Genomic DNA, 10,206 nt, shown 5'->3' on the forward strand with positions numbered 1-10,206 from the left:
TACTCCACTCAGCTTCTATTCTTTTATGCTGAGTTCCGTTCCACTCAGGCTGGCTTATGCTGACTTTTGTCCTGTCTAACTTTATATATATTTTTGCACTCAATATTGAACAAACACATTAGTACAATTAAATCAAAGCATTTAAATTTAATTGCCTCTTAATCATGGATGATTTTGTCAAATCAAAATCTTGTGGAAAGGTGTTTCAACAACCTCCCCAATTTTGATGTTGGCAAAATACATAATTATGGAACTCAGTTATAAGTTACCCCATGATTGATTTATTTTTGAAATGACTCCCCCGTAAGGGTTGCACATATTGTCTTAACTTAATTCTAAACCTTCCAAGATTTAATTGAATTATCCTTAAGACATTTGTGTATACTGACTTAATTTAATGTTAGATTTTTGATTTAAGTCAGTTTTCAAAAATATTAGAAGTATGTTGCTACTTAGTTTATTACATAAGTATTTTAGTGTTAATGTATACTGAGTATGTTTTACTTCTTAATTTGTTTGTTCAATTTTATCGACCAGATTGAGGAAATAGTACTTGTCATAGATTAAGCAAAAAAAACATATGAGCATATGAGGAAGGAAAGATTCTATGGTAAGTTCTAAACATTGACTAGGCTATATCTAGTTCTTCTTCTTTTCCTTCATATTGACTTGAGCTTGAGGGTCATCTCGAGCTACTCCTTTGCCTTTATCTTTATTTCCTGAGGCATTACCTATAGGCTGAGTTCCTTCTTGGCTTGTCTCCCCCGTTTTTCCATCATCGGATTTATAAAGGAAGGTTTCGTTTCGAGCTGCAGTGGAGAGAAAATGTGAGTAACGCTGGAGCCGCTTTGTGCTTTCACCCAAGCCATCAATTACAGGGACACTGTCATCTTGGACATGCCGAGGAACCCGGAGAGAGAGCTGCTAATCATGCCGAGTAGGCATTCATATGATTTGCTAAGCTAGGTGAGTGAGCTGGTTATCTGAGCAAAAGATTGGTGGTACATCTTCAGCATGGCAGAGTCAAAAAACATGCGCTGGGCATTGTTGATGCGCATTGCTTTCATAATTGCTTGGGAAAAGCTCAAGAGTTGACTATTTGAGACTGGATCAACATCCATTTGTGCTTTGTTGACGTTGAGTAAACTTACTGCTTCACTCAGTTGGTCAATTGTGCACTGGGAGGAGGAGGAGACTAATTCACGCGTACTGGTCAGTTCAGCAGTTAGCTTGGCAAAGCAGTCTTGTAACTCAGCAGAGGTAGCATTCTCAGGATTGCCAGTTGCGCTTGATTTGGACAGTTTTGCAGTTAACTTAGCAAAATAGCCTTGAAGTTCAGTGGAAGTTGCATACCCTGAATTAACTTCCGACGGTTGTTGGATTTTGCCTTCAAGCGAGTTCAGATGGTTCACCATTGTGAGTACCAATTCAGTCAGCTTTGCTATTTGGTCTGACCTGGGCTGCTGAGTTTGAACGGTGGTCATAATACTTACTAGATCCTTGAGTCCTCGTAGTTCATTGAGAAGCTGAGTGATACCAGACAGTTGAGAGGACTCGTCATTAGAGGATCTAGGAGCATCAGCTTGAGGAGGGTTCAATTCTTGAAGCAAGGACTGAGCAGAGGCAATGATTCGTCAGCCTGACTCAGTAGCATTCAAGTATGTGAATTGAGCAGCATTTGTCTCAGAGGGGTGTAGGTCAGCATGTGCCATATGAAGCACTGCTCAAAGTTGGAGGCAGATGAGGCTGAGTTGAGTTTGGGGAAGATGAAGTTGGTCAATATGTAGTGTGCCATCTTCTGTTCTTGCCCCATACAGGTGCTGGGTATTTCACCTTTATGATTCTTGGGTTTGCAGAACCCCTTGATCTGGTCAAGTCTTTCTTTAGGTACCTTTTTGATAGGGGTCAAAAACCCCTATCTTTGGGTACGGTTTTAGGACGGGTTTTAGCATTATTTAGTTAATAAGCGAGCATTTCTCGCATTTAAATGCTTTTGTGTGAGTTAGTTAGGAATTGGAAACGTTTTATTTATTTTTCGTTGTTTAGGCTCGTTTTATGACCAATTTAGGCAATTACGGCCAAAATAGCATGCATAGTATAATTTTGTTATCTTTTGAAGCTAATTGGTCCGTCAAAAGTCGCACCAAACGAAGCGTTTGCTCAAAATAAGCGATTGGCGGGTCAATTTAGCCTTTGGACTAATGTTATCTAGAGTTTCTCTACATGCGCAGGTATAAGTTCGGACGAAAAAGGGCATCGACGGCAGTCGGCAAGCACACGGGAGCATACCGGGCAAGAATGCTCGACGAGCGGGCCTCTGTAGGCCATGCCTGCTCGGGCGAGCAGGATGCCTACTCACCGAGCAGGGCGCTGCTCGTCGCGAGTAGCGCCTGCTCGCCGAGCAGACCTACGGGAATTGGTCAAAAAGACAAATTCCGCCCCCACGATGCCACGATGGACCCCACGACTTCCTACCTGCATAAGGACACGAAAATAGGTCAAAAAGAGGGCCGAGCCACGCCTATAAATAGAGTTTTTCCAATGTAAATTAGTATCTTTCATTATTTGTAAATTATCTTAGCTTTCCCCTTGAATTTCCTCTCCATCTCCTCCATCTTCATCAACCTCCATTGAAGCTCCTTCAAAGCTATCCTCGAGGAACATTCAAGGTCCGTCCTTAAGACCTAGGAAGCCGATTGCAGAGTAGACAGGTTCCTTGAAAGGGATTTTCGTATCTCCTTTTACTTTTCCTTGTTTTTACTCTTTGATACAGTCTATGAATCCTAGGCTAATTGTATCCTGTGACATTATCATTCATCTTCAATAATATTTTAGCTCTTATTTTGTTCTATGTTTAAATTGTTTAATCTTTGTCTTACGCTTTATTCAATTGGTTTAACTCATTCAAAAGCCCCAAAATCGAGTAGGCACATATTGTGAGCTGAATCTGACCTAGTCAGAGCCTAGGAGATTGACGACCTCTTAGTTGATTAAGCCCAAATTGCTAAGCCTTAGACCTAGTTTCGGCCTTACAAGGGAATCACGCAACCAAGTGAAATTGTTGGCTTAGACCCCCTTTTGAGTTGCAATAGGCCAAAAATAGGCCTAACGCAATAAAAATCCAATTGTTGCGGACGCTCCTGTAGCATTATTTGCTAATGCAACAATTTGTAAACAATAGCAACAATTTACGATTGTTGGATATTTTTTAATTATTTGCAACAAATTTTTGATAAAGCAACAAATTTATAAAATTATGCAACATGTTATTATTGTTGCATAAAAATTAATGCAACTAATTTATTTAATTTTGCAACAATTTAATAATATCTGCAACACAAATATTACTTCTAATACAACATTTATATTACTATTTGCAACAAATGTTATAAATTTTGCAACAATTTTAGTTTGAATTTGCAACATAGTTGATTGAAATAGCAACAATTTTAACTGGACATGGTAACATATTTAATAGCTTTTTGCAACATTTATAATTAAATTTTGCAACAATTGCAATCTGCATCTTTTTTGTAGCATTTCTTCTGAATAAGTTAAACCTGTAATAAATGCAAATTTTGACTAATTTCAAAAAATGTAATCTGAAATATAATAAATATACTTCTAAACAATGATCCAAAATATACATACACAATCTCTTACAAAATAAAATAGAGTATCATAATATATGTCCTATACATAGTTTTCAAATTCTAAGAAACGACAATCTTTCATTGATATCACTCGTTATCTTCTTCATCGTTATCTTCCCCATCATCATCTTGTACAAGAATTGACGTATAACTCATGTTAATTGCAAATTCTCATTATGAAACTATATTATAATAATGTACAAGTTATTATATATTTACCATACTGCCACTGGAATTCTTGATAACCTGCAGAAATAGCACTTATGAGATGAGTACCCTTATTGAATTATGTTTCAAAATAGAAAAGGCAAAGAACCCTTACTATCTTGCTTTCCCAATCATGCTAGATTCATCAACGGGAAGAGACTGACCAGTAGCTAAAATTCCATCAACAGGAATATGAAGACACATTTAGACTATCAACAGTGTAGAAATTGTAAAACATGTATCGTAAATAAGAAATACCTATCTGGTCACTGATGTTAAGAGGAATACATTTTCAACCACAATATCATATATTAAAACATCAACTCTTTTACCACCCGTGATAACCTGCACAAAAGTTTCTTGAAACATATTAAGCAATAAAGAAGAAAGTAAAATCCAGGCAATAATGAGACATTAGAAGTGCTAAACACAGCAGTAGAAATTGTAAAACCCGTATCACAAATAAGAAATACCTATCTGGTCACTGATGTTAAGAGTAAAATGTGCAATAAGAATATCTAACAGTACTGCTAAACTCAATTTGAAACTCCCAATGGGTTCCATTCATTGCTGCTAAACACAAGTCATTATAAAATCCTTCCAGTAATTAAAACTCTCTCACTTGTAACAATCTAATAGAGATGCCTCTAAGTCTAAACTGCAAATATACTATATTTGCAGAAAACTGTGCATCAGAGAAATCTTTGCATCATGAAAGTATTGGATTAAAGTTTTGCTGAATTGAAATACCAGTCCAGAACTTATTACCAGTTCTGTAGCAGAACATGTCTGTTCTGTTACAGAACATGTCCTGTTCTATAGCATACCTGGACCAGTTAACAGAACAAGTCCTGTTTTGTAATAGACCTGCACCAGTTCTGTTTTTTGGGCACTTTATAAAGACATAAAATTAATGCCATAACCAGTAATTAATCATTTTTGGTGCATTACAACTTCAAACTATATCTACAATCATTTTTTCACAAGGTAAAGTGAAAATTTCAATTTCAATGTTGTAGCACTATATAATGATATAAAACTATCTCTACGTCGGTAATTCTTAATCCTAGCTACTACTGAACTCTTCAAAGATCCATTACCTGATCATCATTCCATTATCATGCTTCAGATAAAATTTTAAAAAGCTAAATAGGATATGCAAGAAGCAAGTTATGACCAAACTACATGCATGGTTAGCTATAAATATTTCAACCAATTTCAGGGACAGAGTTATCCTTGGACCAAAATAAGGCATCAGTGCATATACACTTTCAAACTCTGCCCTTTACTTATCCATGTATCAAATAGCACATAGAAAACGCTCTACCAAATGACATTTAATTTTATATGTCTTTCCTAATTAATAATAGGAAGTTTAAGGAAAAGTACCTCTTAATTTTGCCAAGGCAGCGACTGCCAACAACAAGGAGATCAACGGGATTTTGCTCAGTAGCCTGGCAAATCATGTCTTTTGCATCTCCTTCGACCACCAGAGTTTCTGCTTTCACCATCTTGTCATTGCACGTGTTCAGTGCACGAGAGAGCAGTGCTGCAGAAGTCTCTTGCTGAGCTTTCCGCACCGAGTCCACTACTGAGGTTGGGGTATAAGAAGCTGGATTATCAATTAATATATCAAATTTGAGGAGTGTTTGTTTATTTAATTTTCATGAAGTTGAAAACAGGAGTTTTAGGTATTTAGTTTTTAGGTATTTAGTTAGTAGCTGTTGTTTGAGTTTTTACAGCCTTTTCAAAATGAAAGTAAAAAATAAACGGTAAACCAAACGAAACAAGTCAAATGAAATTACCAGCTCCTCCATCAGGACCAACGGGGTAAGGACCGTTAAAAGGCTGCTGAACATGAACCAGAGTGATCAAACCACCTTCAATGCTGGGTTCATTAGAAGCACTGAAAAGGGAATTAATAAGATTCTCAAGTGTCCATTGAAGAGCATAGAAGCTCCTTTCACTTTCATCTATTGCAACCATCACTTTCATCTTCTTCCCAATAATTTCTCCTCTACACTCCTCCATTGTATCTCTCTCTAATTAACCCTGATTTAATATTATAAATAATATATAGTCATGTGATATGACTGTGTGGATGCCTCTTGGACTCTTAATTTAGACAGATGGAGTTCATGCAGATATAAAATAACAAATTATATACATCAGCCTTCTATCTTATTAGGATCAATATGTATAAGTCTTGCTTTCCATTCACGTGATTTTGCACTCTTATCCTTGTAACAATATCATCTTTGACTTTTTATATGAAATGAGTGGGTGGAAAATTCCTAATTAAGCAACTTGCTACTATTTTATTTTATTTTATTTTAGAAGAAGAATTTTCAAAAGATAATAAAGGCAAATGAACGAGACCTGTTGTAGGAGCATAAACTTCTTGTGTAAAACCATCATAGACACCCATGGAATACTTCCAGACATAATTCCATAAACTATAGCCGCCCATAATTGTACTAATCCTGCATTAATTTATTAATTATAGATTAGTGAATAATAATATTATTATTGGGGAAAAACTAACCGGCTCCAGGAGTAATGCAAGCTAGTCCTGTCATCATGCCCTGAACAGCTCCGATGACCGACGTTTTCCGAAGAAAATAACTTCAAGAGAAGTCCAAACAAGCAAGCTTGTAGTTGCGCTTATATTAGTGTTTAAAACTGCAATTGAAGCAGCAACAGTAGCTGCATATGGCGCTCCTCCGTTGAACCCTGACCACCCCATCCACAGCAATCCAGCTCCTGCAAGCATTAACAATACATTATTTGGAGGGAATCTCTCTCTATCACTTTTCAGCCTTGCTCCAACCTAGTAATTAATAACTTCATCAGTTACTTACTACATCTCAATTATTGCTTTATTTAATTAATTACTTACCCAATAAGCAGCAGTTAATCCGGAAATTCCATATGACAGATGAATAACATAGCCGCCTGAATAATCAATAACCCCCCATTGATACAGAAACCCACCTCCCCATAAACTAAAAGCTCCGACAGTATAAGAAAAATTAACCAACAAAGTATCACAACAATCCCGTTTGGGCTTTAATTTTACCTTCTCTTTTCTCGATTTCAAACCTGATTTGCATAAATCTACATGTATTGAATGTTAAACTTCAAAAAACGGAGGGAGAAAATAAATCAATAACCATCACAAATCATCTATAACCAAATACAAATCATCTATAACCAAATACAAACTTACGCGAGTTTAGATTTTGTGCAGAAGAGGTGGAGATCGAGAGGTGGAGGAGGCGGTGGAGTGGAGAGCGAGTAGGAGAAGCCGCTCCCTGTTCCCGGCACCGTGAGAAGTGGAACGACTGGGGATACGAACGGCGGTGTGAGAGGTGGAGGTGGCGATGGAGTGGAGCGGCGATAGAAGTTATAACCCTAGAAAATAAGTAAAGCAGAAGATATACGAACAAGAGAAAATATTCTACATCTACTGCTTTTAAGTTTTATGAATTGTTTAAAAATTCTATTATTTGTTACATAATTAGTGAATGGATAACAAGAAATAGAATGAGTCCAGATGGTTGAGACATTTGATACTATTTCAATTAGTTGGAGGTTGTGTCTACATTTAAGTAAATATTTTTCATTTTATTTATATATAAACGAGGATTACCCATCGGGGCTTTACGGGTTTCGATCCTCCATGTCTACATTTAAGTAAATGTTTTTCATTTTATTTATATATAAACGGGGATTACCCATCGGGGCTTTACGGGTACGGATACGGGGATCCCCGCGGGGCGGGGATACCATTTCCCGGCCCCGCCTATGGGGACCACATTGGTCCCTGTACCTATCCTGTTTTTACGGGTACGGGGATCCCCATGAGGCGGGGATAGCATTTTCCGACCCCGCCCCGTCCCTGCCAAAAAAGGGACGGGGCCCCGACGGGTACGGGTATTCCCCGTCCCAGTTGCATCCCTAGCGGTAACTCAACTTTTGAGGGTAAATTTGGGACAAATTTTGTAAGTAGAGTTGACGGTGACTCAAATATTTAGAGAGGGAAGAGTTGGAGGCAACCTCAAAAGTTTATATTGTATAATTACTTCTAAAAATTAATATTATATAATTGTTCTAAAAAATCAATAGTTACATATATATATATATATATATATATATATATAAAATAAATTATTTTAATTGCAACATTATATATTTGTTAGTTTTTCTTTATTTTTGTTGCATTTGATCACTTAAATGTCATTGCAACAATTATAGTTTTGTTGCTTTCTCGGTTTTACCTTATTTTTTTGTAACAATTTAAACAAATTGTTGAATTAACTTGCTTAAAAGCAACATGACAAGCAACAATTAATATTTTTGTTGCATAATTTTTTACAATTTTGCTAATTTGAAGATTATTGCAACAAAAATGCAACATTATTGAAATACAACAAAATAAACTCATTTAATGCATCTATTTTCAAGCAACAAATTCAAATTTGGTTGCATTAGGAGTTTTATGGTATAGTGGCACTAGGAACTTCAGGAGGGTAAGTAGTGTTAATCGCCTTGAATACAAGTGACTTAGATTAGGTTTTTAACCAATAGACCTAATAACCTAACCTCATTATTATCGTTCATACCATGTTCCTTCGGGTAATTGCATTAGTGAAAGATCAATTAGGAGTAGTTTAACTTAATTAGGCGTAGAATAACTTAGTTAGAACTAGATAACTTAACTAGGAGTAGCATAATTCAACCTAGGAGTAGATTAACTTAATCAAAACCAATTCAAACCCCACAAAGCCCAGATAACACTTGAGACCTAGTAATTCGATACTTGTGGTAAATAAGTCCTGTGGATTCGATACCTGGACTTTCCAGATTTATTACTTGATAACGACGGGGTACACTTATCCCTTAGTGAGTCTTCTTCACCGAAGGCGCATCAAGTTTTTGGCGCCGTTGCCGGGGATTTATTTCTTCTGCAATATCGAACCAAAGGTCGATTTGTTAGTTTAGGCATTCATTGTGAATACTTTGTTTATATCATTCATACTTGCCTATAACTTATACTTGTATACACAAATACTTGTTGATATACTATTCCTTAAATTCTGTAACATTACTTGTACTTATAAAATCGTTCTTCCAGCAATTATGGACAACAGAGCTTCGAATCCGTCCTCGAACGATCTTAACACAAAAATGGATTTCCTTGTGGCTTCATACAGCCGTAATAACCAACCAAGGACACCATTTTGCGAGAGATGTGGCCAGAATCACCCCGGTAAGGTATGCCACGTCAACTATTACGTACCTAGAGGTGAGAATGTAAGTTACTTGGGTAATCATCAAAGGTATAATTCTGAACCCCCAACTTATAACTATTACGATCAGGAGCATACACGATATCCACCGGCGCCCTACATGGCACCCGTGGATAGCCTTCCATTTCCCCATTCTAACTCTGATTTTTATGGTAGGCAAACAAAGTGCTCAGAAGGAATAATGACCCTCTTAAGAGAGATATCCGTCCGACTGGCAGCCAACGAGGAGGCATGCAGGACCCTGAGTAACCAGCTTGCCGCAATCAGACAAGAAGAAAGGGAATGCCAAGAGGCGTTCCTCTTACAATAGGAGGCAATTCAAGCCATCGCCCTAAGGAGCGGTAAGGAAGTGGACACACTCGTGGCACCTCCATCGCAAACACATCCGTCACCTCAGGTAAGTAGGGAACCGGAAGTGGTAAGCAACCCCGGTCCCGCATCTGAAACTCCAGCTCCTAAAGTAGCTGTAGAAAAAGTAGTTAGGCCTTATGCACCAAAACTGCCATTTCCTCAGAAACAGAAAAAGGCCAACTTAGATAAGAAATTTGCTCGGTTTTTGGAAATCCTTAGTAGATTAGAAATCAATATTCCATTAATGGAAGCACTAGAGGAAATGCCGAACTATGCAAAATTTCTTAAAGACATGTTGTCGAAAAAGAAAAAGTTTGGGGAAAATGAGATAGTGGCTTTAACAGAACAATGCTCGGCCATAATCACCCATAAATTACCCCCCAAGCTTAAAGATCAAGGGAGCTTTACCATCCCGTGTAGGATAGGCAACATGCACATAGATAGGGCATTATGCGATTTAGGAGCAAGTATTAATCTTATGCCTTTATCAATTTTCAGGAAATTGGGACTCGGAGAGCCTAAACCAACAAACATGACACTGCAGCTGGCGGATAGGTCGATCGCATGGCCTAGAGGCATAGTTGAAGATGTATTGGTGAAAGTGGACAAACTGATCTTCCCGGTCGATTTTGTGGTCCTCGACATGGAAGAAGATGACTCCGTCCCCATTCTTCTTAGGAGAC

The 10,206-nt window shown here is 37.5% G+C and overlaps 1 pseudogene; it reads right to left on the reverse strand.

Annotated features, from left to right (window-relative positions):
• Window positions 1-3,586: 3,586 nt before the first annotated feature.
• Window positions 3,587-7,336, reverse strand: LOC136200463 (ammonium transporter 2-like; annotated as a pseudogene).
• Between the last annotated feature and the right edge of the window lie 2,870 nt (window positions 7,337-10,206).

This window comes from Euphorbia lathyris, chromosome 7, assembly GCF_963576675.1.
Source record: "Euphorbia lathyris chromosome 7, ddEupLath1.1, whole genome shotgun sequence".
Taxonomy (NCBI): Eukaryota; Viridiplantae; Streptophyta; class Magnoliopsida; order Malpighiales; family Euphorbiaceae; genus Euphorbia; species Euphorbia lathyris.